This window comes from Eurosta solidaginis, chromosome 2, assembly GCF_040869045.1.
Source record: "Eurosta solidaginis isolate ZX-2024a chromosome 2, ASM4086904v1, whole genome shotgun sequence".
Classification (NCBI taxonomy): domain Eukaryota; kingdom Metazoa; phylum Arthropoda; class Insecta; order Diptera; family Tephritidae; genus Eurosta; species Eurosta solidaginis.
This window is the reverse complement of record NC_090320.1, coordinates 181766730-181788408: the sequence shown is the minus strand read 5'-3', so window position 1 is coordinate 181788408 and position 21679 is coordinate 181766730. Positions and strand designations below refer to the sequence as shown.

At 36.4% G+C, this 21679-nt stretch overlaps 1 protein-coding gene across 2 annotated transcripts in view; it reads right to left on the bottom strand.

Moving 5' to 3' along the window:
* LOC137242476 (uncharacterized) overlaps window positions 1-21679 on the bottom strand; it is a 39011-nt gene that overhangs the window by 7221 nt on the left and 10111 nt on the right. The window contains exon 3 of one of the 2 annotated variants that reach the window (XM_067769763.1): window positions 11618-11751. The exons of the other annotated variant lie outside the window; for it this stretch is intronic. The gene's annotated coding sequence lies outside the window, so the exon portion shown is untranslated. Of the gene's footprint in view, window positions 1-11617; window positions 11752-21679 lie in introns of those variants that run through there. 2 annotated transcript variants of the gene reach the window in all.

Below are 21679 nucleotides of genomic sequence, written 5' to 3'. Positions count from 1 at the left end.
ATGTTGTAGTACCCACAAAGAAAATTGTGAACAAGTGTTTTGCGCGGATATAGTTTTGGTCTCCAAGCCGGTGTTGGACCCACCCATGGTAATTTTTTATAAGCGCGGCCCAAGGCCCCCAACGTGTTCTGCGCAAAAAGAATATGGGTACCACCCCCGGTATCGGAGGTAAAATAACTCCATTTTTAAATAATGTTCTCAACTTCGTAGTTATGTTCAGTTTCATAACGATATTTATTTATGAATAAAAACAGAAATTAAATCAATATATTTAGGAAGATTTTCACAGTTAATAAATTACAAATTTAAGGCTTGTAGACAAAACTATTTTAAATAAAAAACTTCCAGAACTCAACTCTTTGAAATCGTCAATTCAACTCCCAATTTAATTTTATTCTTTCACCCGGCCTTCTACTCAAAAACAATTATTTGACAATCTTTTCAATTGCATACAGTACTTAACTTAATTTATTAATATATTAAACAAGTGATTGAAACGTAATGTAGATTTGCATTATATCATCCTCCTTTGAAAAAGAAGGATGCGACAAAGTGATCAATTTTGTCACGTCCTTCTTGCTTATTCAACTGCAAGATTAATTGTTTTGAATGAACGGATATGCATTATTAAGGGGTACCTTCCCTTCCTAAAATTCGATCATTCAGGACAATTTGTGTTAAAACAAAAAAAAAAAAAAAAACAAGTAAGGAAGGCTAAGTTCGGGTGTAACCGAACATTACATACTCAGTTGAGAGCTGTGGAGACAAAGTAAGAGAAAATCACCATGTTGTAAAAAGAACCTAGGGTAACCCTGGAATGTGTTTGTATGACATGTGTATCAAATGGAAGGTATTAAAGTGTATTTTAAGAGGAAGTGGGCCATAGTTTTATAGATGGATGCCATTTAGGGATATCGCCATAAAGGTGGACCAGGTCTGACTCTAGAATTTGTTTGTACGATATGGGTATCAAATGAAAGGTGTTAATGAGTATTTTAAAAGGGAGCGGGCCTTAGTTCTATAGGTGGGCGCTTTTTCGAGATATCGCCATAAAGGTGGACCAGCGGTGACTCTAGAATTTATTTTGTACGATATGGGTATCAAATGAAAGGTATTAATGAGTATTTTAAAAGGGCGTGGGCCTAAGCTCTATAGATGGACCAGGGGTGACTCTAGAATTTGTTTTTACGATATGAGTATCAAATGAAATGTGTTAATGATAATTTTAAAAGGGAGTGGGCCTAAGTTCTATAGGTGGACGCCTTTTCGAGATATCGCCATAAAGGTGGACCAGGGGTGACTCTAGAATTTATTTTGTACGATATGGGTATCAAATGAAAGGTATTAATGAGTATTTTAAAAGGGCTTGGGCCTAAGTTCTATAGATGGACGCCTTTTCGAGATATCGCCATAAAGGTGGGCCAGGGGTGACTCTAGAATTTGTTTGTACGATATGGGTATCAAATGAAAGGTGTTAATGAGTGTTTTAAAAGAGCGTGGGCCTTAGTTCAATAGGTGGACGCCTTTTCAAGATATCGCCATAAAGGTGGACCAGGGGTGACTCTAGAATTTGTTTGTACGATACGGGTATCAAATTAAAGTGTTAATGAGTATTTTAAAAGGGAGTGGGCCTTAGTTCTATAGGTGGATGCCTTTTCGAGCCATAAAGGTGGGCCAGGGGTGACTCTAGAATTTCTTTGTACGATATGGGTATCAAATGAAAGGTGTTAATGAGTATTTTAAAAAGGAGTGGGCCTTAGTTCTATATGTGGACGCACTTTCGAGATATCGCATAAACGTGAACCAGGGGTGACTCTAGAATGTGTTTATACGATATTGGTATCAAATTAAAGGTATTAATGAGGGTTTTAAAAGGGAGTGGCCCTTAGTTGTATATGTGAAGGCGTTTTCGAGATATCGACCAAAGTGTGAACCAGGGTGATCCAGAACATCATCTGTCGGGTACCGCTAATTTATTTATATATGTAATACCACGAACAGTATTCCTTCCAAGATTCCAAGGGCTTTTGATTTCGCCCTGCAAAACTTTTTCATTTTCTTCCACTTAATATGGTAGGTGTCACACCCATTCTACCAAGTTTTTTTCTAAAGTTATATTTTGCTTCAATAGACCAATACAATTACCATGTTTCATCCCTTTTTTCGTATTTTGTATATAATTATGGCATTTTTTTCATTTTTCGTAATTTTCGATATCGAACAAGTGGGCGTGGTCATAGTCGGATTTCGGCCATTTTTTACACCAATACAAAGTGAGTTCGGGTAAGTACGTGAACTGAGTTTAGTAAAGATATATCGATTTTTGCTCAAGTTATCGTGTTAGCGGCCGAGCGGAAGGACAGACGGTCGACTGTGTATAAAAACTGAGCGTGGCTTCAACCGATTTCGCCCTTTTTCACAGAAAACAGTTATCGTCCTAGAATCTAAGCCTCTACCAAATTTCACAAGGATTGGTAAATTTTTGTTCGACTTATGGCATTAAAAGTATCCTAGACAAATTAAATGGAAAAGGGCGGAGCCACGCCCATTTTGAAATTTTCTTTTATTTTTCTATTTTGTTGCAACATATCATTACTGGAGTTGAATGTTGACATAATTTACTTATATACTGTAAAGATATTAACTTTTCTTTTAAAGTTTGAATTAAAAAAATTTTTTTTTTAAAAAGTGGGCGTGGTCGTTCTCCGATTTTGCTAATTTTTATTAAGCAGACATATAGTAATAAGAGTAACGTTCCTGCAAAACTTCATCATGATATCTTCAACGACTGCCAAATTACAGCTTGCAAAACTTCTAAATTACCTTCTTTTAAAAGTGGGCGGTGCCACGCCCATTGTCCAAAATGTTACTAGTTTTCTATTCTGCGTCATAAGTTCAACTCACCTACCAAGTTTCATCGCATAATCCGTATTTGGTAATGAATTATCGCACTTTTTCGATTTTTCGAAATTTTCGATATCGAAAAACTGGGCGTGGTTATTGTCCGATATCGTTCATTTTAAATAGCGATCTGAGATGAGTGCCCAGGAACCTACATACCAAATTTTATCAAGATACCTCAAAATTTACTCAAGTTATCGTGTTAACGGACAGACGGACGAACGGACGGACATGGCTCAATCGAATTTTTTTTCGATACTGATGATTTTGATATATGGAAGTCTATATCTATCTCGATTCCTTTATACCTGTACAACCAACCGTTATGCAATCAAAGTTAATATACTCTGTGAGCTCTGCTCAACTGAGTATAAAAAACCGGACTAACTTATTTATTATTTATTATTATTACTATGTTAATACTATATTAGGTTAATACTACATTAAGTAATTTACAAATAATTACCAACTTATATTCTAAACATTATGTTAATAATTCAAATATTAAATTCAATTTGTATTAGTAAGAGTTTTTTTATAATTTTTATTAATCCAACAACTGAATCTAACTAAAATTAATCTAAAATTATATTTTAGTCTATGCTAAAACTAAAATATAAGAATATTTATTTTATCTTATGTATTCTATTTTTATGTACTAATTTTTTCTTTTTAGTTTTGTCATCAAAAATTGTTACATTTACACCATCGATTTGTGGTATGGTATAAGGTCCCTGATATATGTTTGTGTGTTTGTCTCTAGGTTGTTTCTGTATTAGAACTTTATCATTTATATTAATAGTTAGGGGTTTTGCTATTTTATCGTAGGCATTTTTATTTCTAATTTATTTATTTCTTATTTGTTGATTAATTCTTTTGCGAGTACATGTGACTTTTGCATACGATATTTTACCTCTTTTGCATAATTTTCAACATTATAAATTGGATCTATATTTTCCTTTTTTAATTCATTTGGCAAAGTAACTTTACTACCAAATACTAATTCAAAAGGTGTAAACTGATTATCAAAAACAGTAATTGTTGTTGTATGATTTTAATAATCGGGGATTGCCCATATTGCTTTTTCAAATGTATGAAAACATTTATTTGAAGCAATTTTTTAATTTTATAATTTATTTAATAATTTGGGAAAAATTTAAACAACGTGACATCAGGACGGACAAGGCGACAGCTGTTTCGATTATACCTTGTAAATCTCTTCAAAGCCTTTTCTCCCGGGAGTGGGAGTCGAACTCGCACTCCTACGATAGTTGAAATGGTTGTAAACGCATTCAGCTACATCATGCCTGTTGTGTAGTTCTTCCCAATTGCCTTCTTTTTGCATATTTTAATCTTTTACACATTGCATACTTCGTATGCAATTATGTGTTAAAGCTATGCTTGGTACGGCGGTTTTCAAAGAAACTTTGGTTTTTGTTGCTGTTTTCGTTCTATTTATAGAACTACAACGAATTAACCAATTTTGTCTGTTTGTATGATTTTAATAATCGGGGATTGCCCATATTGCTTTTTCAAATGTATGAAAACATTTATTTGAAGCAATTTTTTAATTTTATAATTTATTTAATAATTTGGGAAAAATTTAAACAACGTGACATCAGGACGGACAAGGCGACAGCTGTTTCGATTATACCTTGTAAATCTCTTCAAAGCCTTTTCTCCCGGGAGTGGGAGTCGAACTCGCACTCCTACGATAGTTGAAATGGTTGTAAACGCATTCAGCTACGTCATGCCTGTTGTGTAGTTCTTCCCAATTGCCTTCTTTTTGCATATTTTAATCTTTTACACATTGCATACTTCGTATGCAATTATGTGTTAAAGCTATGCTTGGTACGGCGGTTTTCAAAGAAACTTTGGTTTTTGTTGCTGTTTTCGTTCTATTTATAGAACTACAACGAATTAACCAATTTTGTTGTTGTATTATGCAAAAATGTAAAATATTTTAAATAAACGTCCCATTCGGGAAATGAATCGTCAAGGTAAGCTCTTAAATATTCGTTAAATACACGATGATTCCTTTCAATAGTACCAACAGTTTCATGATGATAAGGTGTTGAAAAATTATGCTCAATTTTCAAAATTTTAGTCAATTCCGCAAAAATTTCATTTTTAAATTCTGTGCCTAAATCTGATTTAATAGATTTTATTATTCCATAAATTAAAATAAAACTTTGAAAAATTGCAGATGCAACTGTTTTTGCACTCTTATCTGGAATAGCTATTGAAACTAAATATTTGCTTAAATCGCACATAATGGTAACTGCGAACTTATTCCCATTATTCGACTCAGGCAAAGATCCTATCGTGTCTATAACTACTATATCAAAAGGCTTGCAAGGTGTTGATGTAAGCACCATATTTTCTTTTGTTTTGGGCTTAACTTTGTTTAACAGGCATTTTTCACAATTTTTCACAAATTTAGCATTATCGCGCGTCATATTTTTCCAAAAATATTTTGAACGTATTTTCGCGTATAACTTCTTATTTCCGCAATGGCCACCTGATATTGGATCGTTATGATAAACTGTCATAAGTTTTAATTTCGTGTCTTCATCAGTTACCGTCTCTACTGGCTCTGTCAATATAATTATTAAATGTTTTAAAATTTTATTCCCGGCTTCTTTAAAATTTGCAATAGTAAAATGATGAACAATATTAACATCTTTCTGCCATTCAATATTCTTAATATTGTGATTGCCGGCATTACGTTCCAGCCTCAAAAGTAGCTCATCTAAATTCGCTATTTTGTTAACAATCTCAAAATTGAGTAGCTCGAGCTTTTTATCTTTTAAGTGCGCACATATTTCTATATTACTAATATCACCATTCTTATCATAATTTATATTCGACTTTATTCTCGGGATTTTATTTGAAAAATTATAAGCAAATTTGTTGTAAACTTGTAATGTTTCTGTCTGTATTTGTCGGTTATCGGTTTGTATCTGAATTTCCTCTTTTTCCTTTGTCATTGACCTTGTTTGTACTGTCAATATATGTTTAGTCGAATTTTGTAACTCATCTATAGTTATACGAGAAAGAGCATCTGCACCTACATTTGCTTTACCTTTTATATACTCTATAGTAAAATTATACTCAGATAACTCTAAACGTATTCTAGAGGGTTTTGACGTAGGATCTTTTATATTAAATAAATAAACTAACGGCCGATGATCTGATCTAACTTTAAAATGTGTACCATAAACGTATGGTCTAAACTGCTTAACTGCAAAATATATTGCCAAAAGTTCTAATTCGATAATTGCTTTATTTTGTTCAGACTTGTTAAATGCTTTTGAAGCGAAACAAATTGGTAAATCGTTACCATTATGATCTTGACTCAATATCGCACCACACCCAATTTTCGAAGCATCAACTGTTATTAGAAATTCTTTAGTGAAATCTGGATATTGCAAAAGTTTTGGAGACATTAAACTTTGTCTTAGTTTCTGAAATGCCAGCTCACACGAAGTATCCCAATTAAATTCAACATTTTTCCGACTCAAACGATTCAAAGGTGCCGCTTAACAAGCAAAATTAGGTACAAATCTCCTATAATAGTTGGTAAATGCAACGAATCTTCTAACTGCGTTTTTGTCACGCGGCTTAGGATATTTTTTAATTGCCTCTATTTTTGAATCGTCGGGTAACAAACCCTTTGCTGAACATTTATGCCCCAAAAATACTACCCCAGATCTAAGAAAATTACATTTAGTAGGGCTAAGCCGCAGATTAAACTTTCCATATGTTTCTAAAACTTTCTCTAAATTTTTTAAATGATGGGACTCACTACATCCAATGATCGTCTATATACATAGAGGCTTTATTAGGTGCAATTCCGGAAAATGCTATTGACATCATTCTTGAAAACGAGTTAGGAGCAACATTTAGTCCAAATGGTAAAACTTTCCAACGAAAAGACCCACGATCTGTATTAAATGATGTTATATCTCTCGAATCTTTATGTAATGGAATTTGATGGGAACCCGAAAAAAGATCCAAAGTCGAAAAATATTTAGCTCGACCAAATATTATCAACACGTGCCAAAGGAAATTTATCTGCAATAAGTTTTTTATTGACTGCTCTAAAGTCTACACACATTCGAAATGCTTTTTGTTTAGTTGGGTCGTTTTTCGGTACTAATATCAATGGGCTGTTATAATTTGAACAACTTCCTCCAATTAAATCATTTTTTAACAAATTATCAACTTGTTTATTTATTTCAGTACGTTGTGAATATGGCAATCTATAATTTTTAATGTACGCTGGTGTTTTTTCCGTTAGTCTTATTTTTTGTTCGTAAAATTATTAATCGTCTTTAAGTCTGTTTTTAGAGCAAAACTATCTGAATATTTCAAACATAAGTCAAGTAATTTATCTTTTGCATACGAAGGTATTTGTTTTACTAAAACTGACTTAAGCTCTTCTAAAAAAAAAAAATGTAAGGCGCGATAACCTCCGAAGAGATCTAAGGCCGAGCTTCTCTTCCAATTTGCGTCGTGCTCCTCTTGATTTTTCCCTACAAATTGGCCGGACGGGACCTACATGTTTTATGCCGACTCCGAACGGCATCTGCAAGGCAGATGAGTTTTCACTGAGAGCTTTTCATGGCAGAAATACAATCGGAGCGCTTGCCAGACACTGCCGAGGGGCGACCCCGCTTAGAAAAATTTTCTTCTAATTGAAAAATCTTATTTCTAAAATTTTGATGTTGCTTTGCCCGGGAGTTGAACCCAGGGCATACGGTGTGATAGGCGGAGCACGCTACCATCACACCACGGTGGCCGCCAACTTACAACGCGACTTCAGCTCTTTTATGCGTTTTAAATCAACAGATGTTTCATATATGCGATAGATATCAAAATTTTCTATGTCCTCAGTTTGAATATTGAAGTTTTTAACATACTTCACTTCATCAGTAGTATTAATAATTTTTAAAATAGGATTTTTTCGTATCAATGACACATTTTGCGGTAAAAACAGCACTACAAAGTTCATGAGAATCGACAAAAACTGGATTTTCCGATTTATTCAGACTAAAAACACGAAAAACTTCACATCTTGGTGGAATTAGAAGAGTATCTGTTGAAGTGCTATGCAAAATTGAAATATTAACTCTTTCTCTCCCTAGTCCTATCGTTATTGTATCATTCGCATAATTTATTATACATTTGTTTGCTTTTAAAAAGTCTTTTCCTATTATACCATCCGAAGGAATACTAAAGTTGTCATCAACAACATGAATAGTCAGAGGAAAAAATATATTTGAAACTACTATGTTCGTACTAACTGTGCCTAAAGTTGTTACTGTATCTGTTGTTACACCTGTTATATTCATTACATTACTGTTATCTACTATTACGTCACTTGCTAAACTAGACATTTTTATAAGTGAAATATCTGCCTGAGAATCTACGAGAAAAGAACATATTTTATAAGAATCGCTACAGTTGCCTTCGTTGAAGTCAGAATAATTTAAATTTAGACAATATATTGATTTAAAAGTATTTAATCTAATAGCACCTGCTCCCTCAGTGTTCGCTCCTGAGAGGCTTCGACATTTAAAGAAGGAACATTGACTGAATTTCTGTTTTTAAACGCTGATTATTTGAATTACTGTGTCTGTAAATAAGACCGATTGTTATTTCTATTGTAACTGTTGTTGTAATTATTGGACCTATTGTTGCCGCCATTATAATTAGTATTTCGAAAATGTAGATTATTGTTAGGTCTAGTTGCATTACCATTGAATCTAAAATTGCTATTGTATCCGAAATTATTATTACCTCTAAAATTCCCGCGAAAACTATTAGATCTTATCGGACGTGACCGATACGTTAACACCTGCCGCTCTTTTACCTCCTGTTCACGCTCAATAATCATTTTAGCAACAACATCCTTTGAATCCTTAAAATTTGTTGATGCAAGGATAAACTTCACCATATCTGAACGGCTGTTCAACCTACAAACAGTAACAGTTTGCTCAATCGCCATCTCATGAGCTTTTGCCTGTGTCATACCTTCAATGATCAAAGAGCGTTCTAGCGAATCAGAAAGATCTTCTACTTGTTTTAAAAAATCAGTAAAATTATTATTGTTTACCCTTAAGACCGCAATTTTACCCGCAACAACCTTCGAGTTATCTGGCTCAATTCTGCTATGTAATGCGTCTTTAATCTGGCTAATCAAATCTATCTGTGGAAAGCAGAACACGTAGAAGGATGACACTAGAGGGACTGCGCATACAACAAAAACTACCAACAACGATTAACTTCAAAGAGGACGTTGATAATATTAATTGTGCCTATGCGACGTCAATAACAAAGAATGTCTGGAGGTGACAAGTGCAATATTGTTTTTAATGTTAATAGACGGTATTTTAATGTAGCAAATGTCGGTGTGATTTTTAATTATTGTTCTTATTTGTTTATTATTAATATGTGTACTTATATTTTTAAAGAAATGTGACAAAAACCACTGGTTTAAACAATGTAAGTGATTTAATATTGCACATTAATACCAATTATTGTATATGTAACATATATGTTTTTCGTATTTAATAAATAGATTCCCTGAGGAAGACACGAAAATGTGTCGAAACGCGTCGGAAATAAAAAAATAAACTTGTTTTATTTAATTAAATCGGCCTAAAAGCTCCAAATTCATATTAAATCTATTTCCGTTGGTAGAGCTTCGCGAGCTTTGCCTTCGAGTTTCGACTTTAAAAATGATATAAATATAGGAGTTAAAGATACATCAGTTAAATCTTTTACTAAATCAATTTTATCTATAAACGAGACAAGTGATAACGGATCACCGCTATAGTTTTCTCGAATAATCGAGGCACAAGTACTAATGAATGATTTCTTTTGCTCAAGAGTAGCCATATTTAAATAGTATTCGAAGTAAAATAAGAATTAGAATTTGAAGTTAGGTCAAAATTATAAATCGAACTAGAAGATGAAGTTTGCGTAGAATGATTTGTGTTATCAAACCCTAAAAAGTCTTCAAATAAAGAATCTCTATCTGCACTAAATTCTATTCTAGCATTTGAAAATGTGTGTGGACTATTAGAATCGTACATGTAAAAGAAAAACAAAACAAAAGCAAACTGTGATATCTAAATTGAATATTGAATATGTAATAGTAAAAGAATTTTCGTGTAATTTATCGTAATAAAATGAAATTTCCACTGAGCTTACAAAATTTTGAAAAAAAAACATTGTTTCGGAGACATTAAAATTTTAATACTATATATAACGTACGCACCGCTTCAAATAAATTTTTTTATATTACTGACGCATCGCTTTCAAGTCACATCTTTGAAAATTGTATCGCTTTATTTCAAAAATAACATATTCATTTTACGCACACACTGCTTTATATAAAAAGCTTGAATTAAATTAAAGTAAATTTTACCACGTGTGAATATAGGACAGTAGGGCAAAAGTAAATTTTCAAAAAGAAAAATTAAATAATTTGAATTCAATTATTTATTTCAATTATTTTGTTTTAATTTTGTCTTCAAAAATAAATAAAAACAAAAAGAAATATTTTAAAATTTTCATCAACACCAGCCCACTGTCATTAACACGTACACTTGTACATACATATGTTAATATATTTTAATATTTTTGAAATACAATTTTAATAAAATGTTAATTATTATTATTAATTAAATTTATTTCTTTTAATTTTTATTTCTTTTATTGTTAAATATTTAGATAAATTATATTAGTAATAGTTTGTATGTAAATATGTAATGAGTACATGTGTGATGGTAATTTAATAAATATGCAAAAGTGTAAATAATATAAATTAATAAAATTTTAATTAAAGAAAAAATGTATTTTATTTTTGCTAAACTACATGTTTCGCACACTGTGCGCCATACCCAATGCTGCAATCATTATTATTTTCGCTGTTGTTGTTGTTGTTGTAGTAGTGTATGATTTCCGCTCGTAATATGTTGTTTCATCGTTGTTAATATTCAGTGCTGACTTGTCCCATTCAATAGTTGACTACTCTGTTGCAGTTCAGTTGAGGGACATTATTGATTTCAGTAGCTTTCTTTTTCCAAAATTCTTCCACTAATTTTCACTTTCATTTCGTTCCACACTTGTTCACTGAATACGTTAATATTCATATTCATATTCCGGTTTCGTTTTGTTCCGCTCACGACTGTTTACTGAATATTTAAAAATTTTTTTTTTTTGACATTTCCATTTTCGTTTATTTCCGCCTCTTTTTATACCATGGTTAATATTAGTATTTCTCTCAGTTCCTCTTTTCGTTCACTTAATATATTAATATTAGTATTTCTCTTCGTTCCGCTTTCGTTCACTTAATATGTTAATATTAGTATTTCTCTTCGTTCCGCTTTTCGTTTTATTCTACTGTAAACAGTATTCACAGATTATTGTTACAGTTCAATGATAATTTTTTTATATATGAATATATATATATTTAAGTTTTCTAAAACGTGGATATTAGTTCATATATTAGCTCTTATTAACTTATTTATTTTGTAAAATCTTTATTTTCATAGATTTGTTTGTAAGTTTTAAAGTTAATTTTGTGTTTCGATAGAAGAAAACTTTTTTCAATTTTTTCTGCCTTTTTTTACGCCACAACACATATACATTTATTAATTTGCATTAATTCATTTTTGCAACTCTTCAACCTGAATAATTTTTCCTTCATAACTTTTCTTATTGTAGGGCTCCGGCCCACGGTCGCCATAAAAGAACTCCATTTTTAAATAATGTTCTCAACTTCGTAGTTATGTTCAGTTTCATAACCAGTGTTGCCAGGTGATGAAAAAAAAGAAGCTAGATTGGCAAAAAAAAAAAGGTTAGAAAAAGCTAAATTTAGAAAAAAAAGAACCAGCAATTTTTTTGGTTAATTCATAAAATTTTTTTTTATATTTTAGTTTACACATTTGTAAATAAAAACTTATAAATATAACTTAAACATAACTTCTTGTTTCAAAACATATCAGGTACATTTTCCTTGACTAGCACATGGAATTGCTTTAAATGATTGCATATGTGTATATACACAAAAAAAAATATTACAAACTAATTATTTATATAAAATATTCCCCGTCTGAAAAATCAGAAGAGCTTAAGTCTGCGTATAAAGTTTGGCTATTTACCATAGATATGAGATCATCGGTAATTTCAAAATCATTACAACATTTAGATAAGCGTTTTAACGCGCATCTAATATTAAGCAGCGCATTAAGCATTTTAATTTTTAGTTTGTTCCTTAATTCGGTTTTCAGAATTTTCATGCCACTAAAAATTCTTTCAACGTCCGCGTTACTGAGTGGTAATACTAAAAAACTAAATATGAATTCGACAAGTTCTAAAAAAGGTGGTTCGTTTAATGCATTTTTATGTTCTCGGACTTCCGAACAAATTCCATTGTGGAGTGTACATTTTTCCATTGTTTAGTTATAAGTTTTCGCCACTGCAGCTCTATTAATGCTATTTGACTTGAGGAATGACTATACTTCTCTTTTTCAAAGTAAGAAAATACATCTGGCTTTGAAACTTTCAACGAATTTTCAGCAGAAAAAGAATTAATCTTTTGTAGAGAACTCATATTATTAGGTATTAGGTGTTCACAGGACCTATTTAAATTATTTTATTTTAGAAATTATTAAAAATACATTCGGATTAAAAAAGGCTAGAAAAAAGTCACGAAGCTAAACCCAAAATTTCGAGGCTAAAGGCAAAAACAAAAGGCTAAATCTAGCATCGAAAAGGCTAACCTGGCAACACTGTTCATAACGTTATTTATTTATGAATAAAAACAGAAATTAAATCAATATATTTAGGAAGATTTTCATAGTTACAAATTTAAGGCTTGTAGACAAAACTATTTTAAATACAAAACTTCCAGAACTCAACTCTTTGAAATCCTCAATTCAACTCCCAATTTAATTTTATTTTTTCACCCGGCCTACTACTCAAAAACAATTATCTGACAATCTTTTCAATTGCATACAGTACTTAACTTAATTTATTAATATATTAAACAAGTGATTGAAACGTAAGGTAGATTTGTATTATAGAGGGACCCACGGGTAATTTTTCGGTTTTTCGTTAATATCTTTTGAACGAGTTAAAATTTTTATTTTATTTTGGATTATTGTTGTCGAGGTCAATACACGTCTTTTGACACTTCCCTCGATATTTTTGGTAGCGTATTAGTAGTCAACCCCTTAACTAGACTATTACCATCGCTACTTCACTAATAGCGTGTTTAAATCAAACTGATTCCTTATTCCTCGGCTTGCACTGCTTTAATACTCTTTGTTGACTCGTTCGCATATATCTCTTAAGGTCTAGACTTTTCGCGGGCAGCTATTTATTTATTTCTCCTGTTTGTATCTGATATTCGCGTTTTGTTTTCTAGTTATATGCGTGTGTATGTGTGAGTAACAAATTCTGCTCTTAGCTGTTCCTTACATGTATGTATGTATATATGTGAAATATTCTATTTTCTGTTAGCTTCGCTGTTTACATGTATGCAAGGCGAATTCAGTAGAGGTGGTGTTATCCCAACAGCTGATTGCTTCTTCTTGATAATTTTCCATACAAAGCCTTGTACAACAATATGTCAGTTAATCGAAATCAATGAAATTTTTCTTTTGACTTGACATTCTTCTGCACGGCGAATTGGTTCAATTCGCTTTGCCACCACCTGGTATTGATTCGCCTTGCATGTATGTGTGGTGCTTGCTTTGATGTTTTTAGGTACATACATACATAAGTGTGGCTGCTTGCTTTATTAGTGTTATGCATATATTTTGTAGCAGCACAGTGATGAACCGAAATGCTTATATTCGCCACAATGCAATCACCCCACTTTTTATATATGTATGTATCAAATATAGTTTCAAAATAAAATATAGTTCTATGATAATTAAATACTTAACCTTTATGAGCTAGAGATATACGATGCCGATTATAGTCGTTTTTTCCACGCAGTCGCCGAATGTCAAAAATATCGGCGCGGCGGCGGCGTTCGGCGCGTTACTATATTTTCTAATGTTTTAAGATTGTCTAGGTCATTTATTGTTCATTTCAAAAATTGGTCCGATATGGTCGAAAGGGGTATCGAGGGATGCGCATCACTGCCAGTTATAATATCCAGTAGCGAAATTTAACACTTTATAACCGTTCAAAAGAAAAAAGAGAAGAGAGAAAACAGGCGCTTTCAATGCCAGCTTAACACGGATTTTTCATCACCAAATTCACCAAGTTATTAAAACAAAACACTAAAAGAAAAGTTATATATTAAATTTATATGCTCCCTTTCCATATTTTTTTTCAAAAAATTAAAAAAAGAACAATGAATTTAAATAAAATGACCCAAGTCGAACATGTTTCCAAATTGTCCTCAAGTTGGTAAGAAAGCAAGTTACCCGAAAAAGGTGCCGATTTTTGAAAGAATAAGCGAAATAAATAAATAAATAAATGTAAGGCACGATAATCTCCGAAGAGATTTTAGGCCGAGCTTCTCTTCCAACTTGCATCGTGTTCCTTTTAATTTTCCCTACAAATTGGCGGGACGGGACCTACATGTTTTGTGCCGACTCCGAACGGCATCTGCAAGGCAGATGACTTTTCACTGGGATGCTTTTCATGGCAGAAATACACTCCGAGCACTTGCCAAACACTGCCGAGGGTCGACTCCGCTTATACAAATTTTCTTTTAATTGGAAAAACTTGTTTCTAAAATTTTGATGTTGCTTTGCCCGGGGCATGAACCCAGGTTCTTCGGTGTGGTAGGCGGAGCACGCTACCATCGCATGGTTTGAAAAATCACATTATTTGCTTAACTATAATATTGTAACGAATTTACTGCAAATCCTCTTATTTGCCCGTTTGCTAAGTTCGTATCACTAAACTGTTGAATAAATAACTCCAATATTGAATAATGGAAAAATGGCCTTTATTAAAGTACTTCACAATAACACTTATACTTTTCAACTAGCTGGCTTAATAACCAAACTGATAGCTTAAATGAAACTGACTTTCAAAATAATACTGCTATTGCTCGCTAGATAGCGTCTCAATCGAAAACTCAAATCAAACTGAATTCTAGCGCCTCTACATCTGCGGCCTTTTATACTCTCTGGTTTCCTCGTTCGCATCTTCTAGAATCTACTAGCATTGTCCATGAGCTCTCAAACTTCTCAGCTATAACTACAATTGCACAATTTTATAGTTTTTCTCATTGCATACTTATAGGAGTATCTCAGATATATGCATGTATTTGTGCATTGACTCTCCGCTGCTCGTATACGTACATGGTACATATATGCAGACGCAGTTATTGTTTCGTTTATGTAGATACATGATGATTGAATTATTGATGTGCATTCACGTCACTGCTTAGCATCGGCTTCGAGCTGGCAGCACTCCTTAGTTTTGCTAATATTCGTAACAATATAGCGTTTGAAATGTTAATTTTGATTTCCTAAAGTTGGCGGCTCTATTCCGTACTAGTCCCTTGGAGAGAATCATAATGGATATAGCCTATCAACCGTCTTTTAATATCACCTACACGATACGGATTCTTTTACAAATTTGAATACGTAGGCACATATTTTAACCAGGTTAGGCTTTGTCCATCGCAAGAACACTTAAAGTGGTGAAGCAAAAGCTTTCACAAGACAGCCGAACAAATGACCGGGTGTTCTACTACCCTAAGGTAGGGATAGTCGAACTAGTCTGAAAAATGAGGGCGGTCATCCTTAATGAGCTCTTATATCATAAGGCCGGAAACAAAAAGTATTGAAAACAATGTTTCGAACATAAGCGTCTGCAAATTTTGGCCTACATTTTAAAAATTTTATCCACGGTGCTTGTAAAGTTTAAATTATGTAGATGCGCAAAGGATTATACGCGTTTCACCCATGAGTTACGCAATTATATCCACTTAGACTGCTTTTGATTTCGAGGTCGGCATCCTTGGCCGAATAGCTACTCCCTAACGTTTGAAGGTGTTTGTTTGGTGTAGCTCGGCGGAGCTATATTAGAGCTTCTGGGAAAGGGACGACGAAAGTATGAGTCCGAAGTCGCAGTCCTATAGCTTCTGTGCTGGCATATGGTATAAGGGCAAGGAGGCGTGGTAGCGACTGGTGGTCGGGATTACTACTGTTCGCAAGTCGGGAATTGTAGCTCATGGAAATAGCCGAAAAAACTGAAGGCGCCCTTTGGCGCGATCAACAATAGCAAGCATTAATGATAATCGTTAAAACTGTGCCACGAGAGTGATGACTATTAGATAATTGATAGCAACCGTAAGTCGCCTTTCTGCGTGACCAGCATGGAACCAAAAATTATTTAAGAAATCGTGCCGACGACGAGTATTAGTGTTAGCCGAGAACATCTCCTTCAGTGAAACTACGCTACAAAAGTGTGACCATTTTAAGTATTTCTCCCTTCCTCCGCAAGGAGATATTCGTGAAATTTTTTGAACGATGCACGAGATTTTTCCGAAATGGATCTTTCCGAAATGGCCGAAAGGTCGATTTCCTTAAATATTTATAAACAAAACGTTTCCAAATATTATTTCTTTAAATTTTCGTATTACAAGCCTTCCTGATACTCATCCGCAACTTTATGATATTGTTTCAGGTCGTCAAACATACCAGTATGTTTCCATATTAGTTGTGGACAATGTGATACTCTGAAGTCCAGCCATTCAGCATGGAGGTTTAAGCCGATCTATTTCTCGGCGTGTCGGTCCCGCCGCCGCCGCCGGTATATAATAAATCCTACGCCGCCGCTGCCGATAAAGTGATCGGCGTAAACCTCTATTATGATCCCGGTAATCTACATATGTAGCAAATTCGGAAAAAAGTCAAATAAAATAAAAACTTCGAAAAAAAACCAGGGGCTGAGGTTGTTAATAGCTTCCTAATTATTAATTCTATGTCGATTAAGTGCATAAAATCATTTTAACTGTAGTTGAATTTTTAAACTGTTGTTATCCTCATCGCCACTTGAAAAAAAAACACCATCTATCAGCCAGTAGTCACATAGACACCATATGAAATGTATGGAAAATTGCATCATATTGTTGACTTAAATTTCTTGAAATATAACGATCAGTTGTATGGGATAGGTATATACTATATACATATAGCTCCGATCAAATTGATTTTTTCAGGAAATCTACTATGATATATTGGAATAAATATATTGTTGTTGTTGTTGTAGCAATGCTCGCCCCACCTAATAGCCGCGACCGATCACAAATTGTCATCAATATCCTCTAACGGGAGTCCAAGGAAACTTGCCGTTTCAACAGGGGTGGACCATAAGGAAAGGGGTGTTAGAGGCGTTGGTTCCACATTACAATTAAAGAGATGGTTGGTGTCATGTGGGGACACATTGCAAGCAGGGCATACATTTTGTATGTCGGGGTTGATTCTGGATAGGTAAGAGTTTAACCTGTTACAGTATCCAGAACGAAGTTGAGCAAGAGTGACACGCGTTTCCCTGGGGAGTATGCGTTCCTCTTCTGCGAGTTCTGGATATTTTTCTTCAAGTACTGGATTCACCGGGCAATTCCCGACATAAAGGTCCGACGCCTGTCTATGGAGTTCACCAAGGACCTGCTTGTGTTTTTCCGCTTCATACGGCTGGGTTCTCAGGTGCCGTATTTCCTCAAAATGCTTACGGAGATGACTCCTTAGGCCCCTAGGCGGTGCTGGTTCGTCAATCAGATGTCTGTTGGGATGCCCAGGTTTCTGGGTATTCAACAGAAACTGTTTGGTCAGCATCTCATTTCTCTCCCTGATGGGGAGTATTCTCGCCTCATTATGCAGATGGTGTTCTGGGGACATAAGAAGACAGCCCGTGGCGATTCTGAGAGCAGTATTTTGGCAGGCCTGTAGTTTCTTCCAGTGGGTGGTTTTTAGGCTTGGCGACCATATGGGTGACGCGTAGCACGTAATCGGCTGGCTAATTGCTTTGTATGTGGTCAAGAGCGTTTCTTTATCTTTTCCCCAGGTACTGCCAGCAAGGGATTTGAGGATTTTATTACGGCTCTGAATTCTTGGAACAATTGCGGTTGCGTGCGCACCAAAATGTAGATCCTGATCAAACGTCACACCCAAGATTTTGGGGTGTAGGACAGTCGGTAGCGTAGTGCCATCGACGTGGATGTTCAATATGGTCGACATTTGGGGCGTCCATGTTGTAAATAAGGTCGCGGAAGATTTAGTCGGTGACAATGACAGGTTTCGCGAGGCGAAAAAACCGGAGAGATCAGGGAGATAGCCGTTTATTTTATTGCATAGCTCATCGATCTTTGGGCCTGGGCCTGTGGCCATTATTGTGCAGTCATCGGCGTAGGAAACGATTGTGACTCCTTCCGGTGGTGAAGGTAGCTTAGATATGTAGAAATTAAACAAAAGCGGGGATAGGACACCACCCTGTGGCACCCCTTGTTTAATTCTCCTTTGTTTTGATGTTTCGTTTCTGAATTGCACCGATGCCTGCCGACCACCCAGATAATTTGCGGTCCACCTTTTAAGACATGGGGGAAGGGTAGACCCTTCCAGGTCTTCCAGTAACGAGCCATGGTTGACCGTATCAAAAGCTTTTGATAGGTCTAACGCTACGAGTACTGTTCTATGGTGGGGATATTGATTCAAACCGCAATTTATCTGGGTGCTAATGACATTTAGCGCGGAGGTAGTGCTATGGAGTTTTCTGAAGCCATGCTGATGAGGGGCTAGCTGCAAATGTGCTTGGAAATGAGGGAGCAAAATGGCTTCAAGCGTCTTTGCCACTGGCGATAGGAGAGATATCGGACGATATGACTCACCTACGTTAGCTGGTTTCCCAGGCTTTAGTAGCGGGACCACCTTGGCCATTTTCCATTTCTCGGGTATGACAAAGGTGGAAAGAGACAGGTTGAAGACATGCGCTAAATATTTGAAACCCTCTTTCCCTAGGTTTTTAAGCATCGGCATGGCTATGCCGTCTGGGCCCACTGCTTTGGATGGTTTAGCGCGACCAATGGCGAATGGCGTCCTCAACCTCTCTAGCGGTGATGGTAATTGGTGATGCGCTGAGTTTGTGTTTATGTGCACGTCTATTGGCTGTCCGTCTATCTTTGTCGACCGTAGGATGCATTATATATTGTCGGCAGAAAGCGCTCGCGCATTTTTTCGCATCCGACAGCACCTTATCGCCAAAGGCGATGGCAACTTTGTCTTTGTGCTTAGTCGGATTCGATAGGGACTTTACGGTGGACCAAAGTTTACCTACACCGGTAGAGAGGTTACAACCTCTTAGGTGCTCTTCCCATTTCGCCCGCTTGTGTTCGTCCACAAGCAATCTGATGCGTTGGTTTATATCCCTTATTTGGGGGTCGCCTGGATCAAGCTGTCTTATAAGGTCGCGTTCCCTCGCTAAGCTCGCGGCCTCCGCCGGGAAGTGGGGCCGGATTTCGGGAATTCTCCCGGCGGGAATGAAATGTGCCGAGGCGGATTCAATGACCTTACGGAAGGCACGCTCCCCTTGGCGGGCATCAGTCGGGATAGGGAGGGCAGCAAAGCTGCTGTCTGTTGCAGATTTATATTCTTCCCACTTTCCTTTTTTGAAGTTTATGAAAGTGCGTTTTTCGGTGACGATGAAGTCGGCGGTACGCTCGAACGAAATAAGTATGGGCAGGTGGTCGGATGCCAATGTTACCATCGGCTGCCAGTTGACGCAGTTTACGAGTTCTGCGCTCACGATTGAGATATCTGGCGAGCTATGACAGCTTCCTACCATACGTGTGGGGGCGTCTCCGTTAATTGTGCAGAACGTCGTTTCGTCTATTTGATCCGCCAACATCTCACCCCTACTGTCCGCCCGCAAGTTTGAATGCCATAGGCCGTGATGGGCATTGAAATCGCCTAAGATAATGCGATTGTTGCCAGTGAGTAAGGCCTCGATATTAGGGCGGTATCCACTGGGGCAACAGGTGACAGGAGGGATGTAGATGTTGATGATTTCTAGATTTGCATCGCCTGACCGGACAGATAGGCCTTGACGTTCTAAGACATTGTCACTGCGGTCGATGCCAGGATCAAATATATGATATTGCACAGAGTGGTGTATAATAAACGCGAGGCCGCCTCCATTTCCGCTCTCGCGGTCTTTCCTGTGGACATTATAACCAGAGCAGGTCTGCAATGCAGATCTTGCTGTGAGTTTAGTCTCTTGAATCGCAGCAATGCGGATGTTGTGCCGCTTCATGAAATCGACTATCTCCGTAATCTTCCCAGTTAGTCCATTACAGTTGAACTGCAGAATTCTGAAGTGCATGAGGGGTGACGCCGCCTCTCTAGGGGTAAGTGAGGGGTGACTACGCCTAGGTTGTGGAAGGCCAGGACGCGATTGCTGTTGTGGCCTTGGGACTGGGCGCCCTTGGGCAAGCATTGGGGTACCCGGATGATTTGGGTTTGCGACCTGGCAACATGGCGCGATGAAACCCGTCGAGGGGTTGCCGTCGCGGAGACCAGAACATCTAGGAAAGTGGCACCACCCAAGGCAGGAGCTGCATTGAGCGGATGTCGCAAACCTATATATTCTGTGCTGGCAGACGGTGCAAACGGAGGCAGGGACTAAGAGTCTGTTTCCCTGACCTGCACGATTGCTGCCAGAAAAGAGGGGAGGAGAAGAAGACGGGGGCAGGGGCTGATGCTCAGCATTGCTACCAGCTCTACTACGAAGGTAGTAGTTATGAGTGGTATCAGCTATTTGAGTTGTTGGCGCCGTGGGGCGCGAGCAGCAGCGGGTACTTGTTGTGGCTTGCTGAGCAGCGAAGCTGCTGGAAGGTAGTGGGGATACGCTTAGGCGTAGACTACGGGACGCCCTTGGGCGTGAGCAGCAAGGAGCCACAAAAGATTTATAAAAGTTACGTGGACGTCGGGTTTTGGGATCAAGCCCAGAACAACCTGTCCGATGCAACCATCCCTTGCACGAGACACACTGAACAGAGTATGACCGTCCTAAAAAGATTCTTTTCTGGCAAATGCAGCAAAACCATTTCTCAGGACCGGGGTGAGGAGACGGACCCGGATTGGGTTCGATACCTTCCCGGAGTAAGAGAATATGTAGCAGTCCTGCTGTAAGGAGCTGCTGGGAGGATGACAATTTGTGGGAGGGACGAAACAAATTAAATGGGGTCACACTGAAATGACAGTCCTTGGTCGGGAAAAATCCCGAGTCGCTCCGGTACATAGAACCGACTGCCTTGGGAAGCGTTGGAATAAATATCACCAAGTTTAACGTTTTTATATTGGAAATTAAGGGAGAAATGGCTAAAAATCTTTCTATCTGAAGGATCGGTTGTATGGGATATATATTATATATAGCTCCGATCGAAATGATTTCTTCATGAAATCTTCTATGATATATTGGAATAAATATCACCAAGTTCAACGTTTTTATATTGGAAATTAAGGGAGAAATTTCCAAAAATCTTTCTATCTGAACGATCGGTTGTATGGGATATATACTATATATAGCTCCGATCAAAGTGATTTTTCCCTTAGTGGGGAAGGAAACGGATCAGAGGGATTAAGAGAGCACAGTACCGTGCAGCATTGAACATTGTTTTTCGCGCCAAAAATAATGACACTCATAAGAACATATGTTAAAATAATATCACAGATGTGGCGACTACACCGCCGTCGTGACTGTAATCAGCCCTAATGGTTTCACATGTAACATA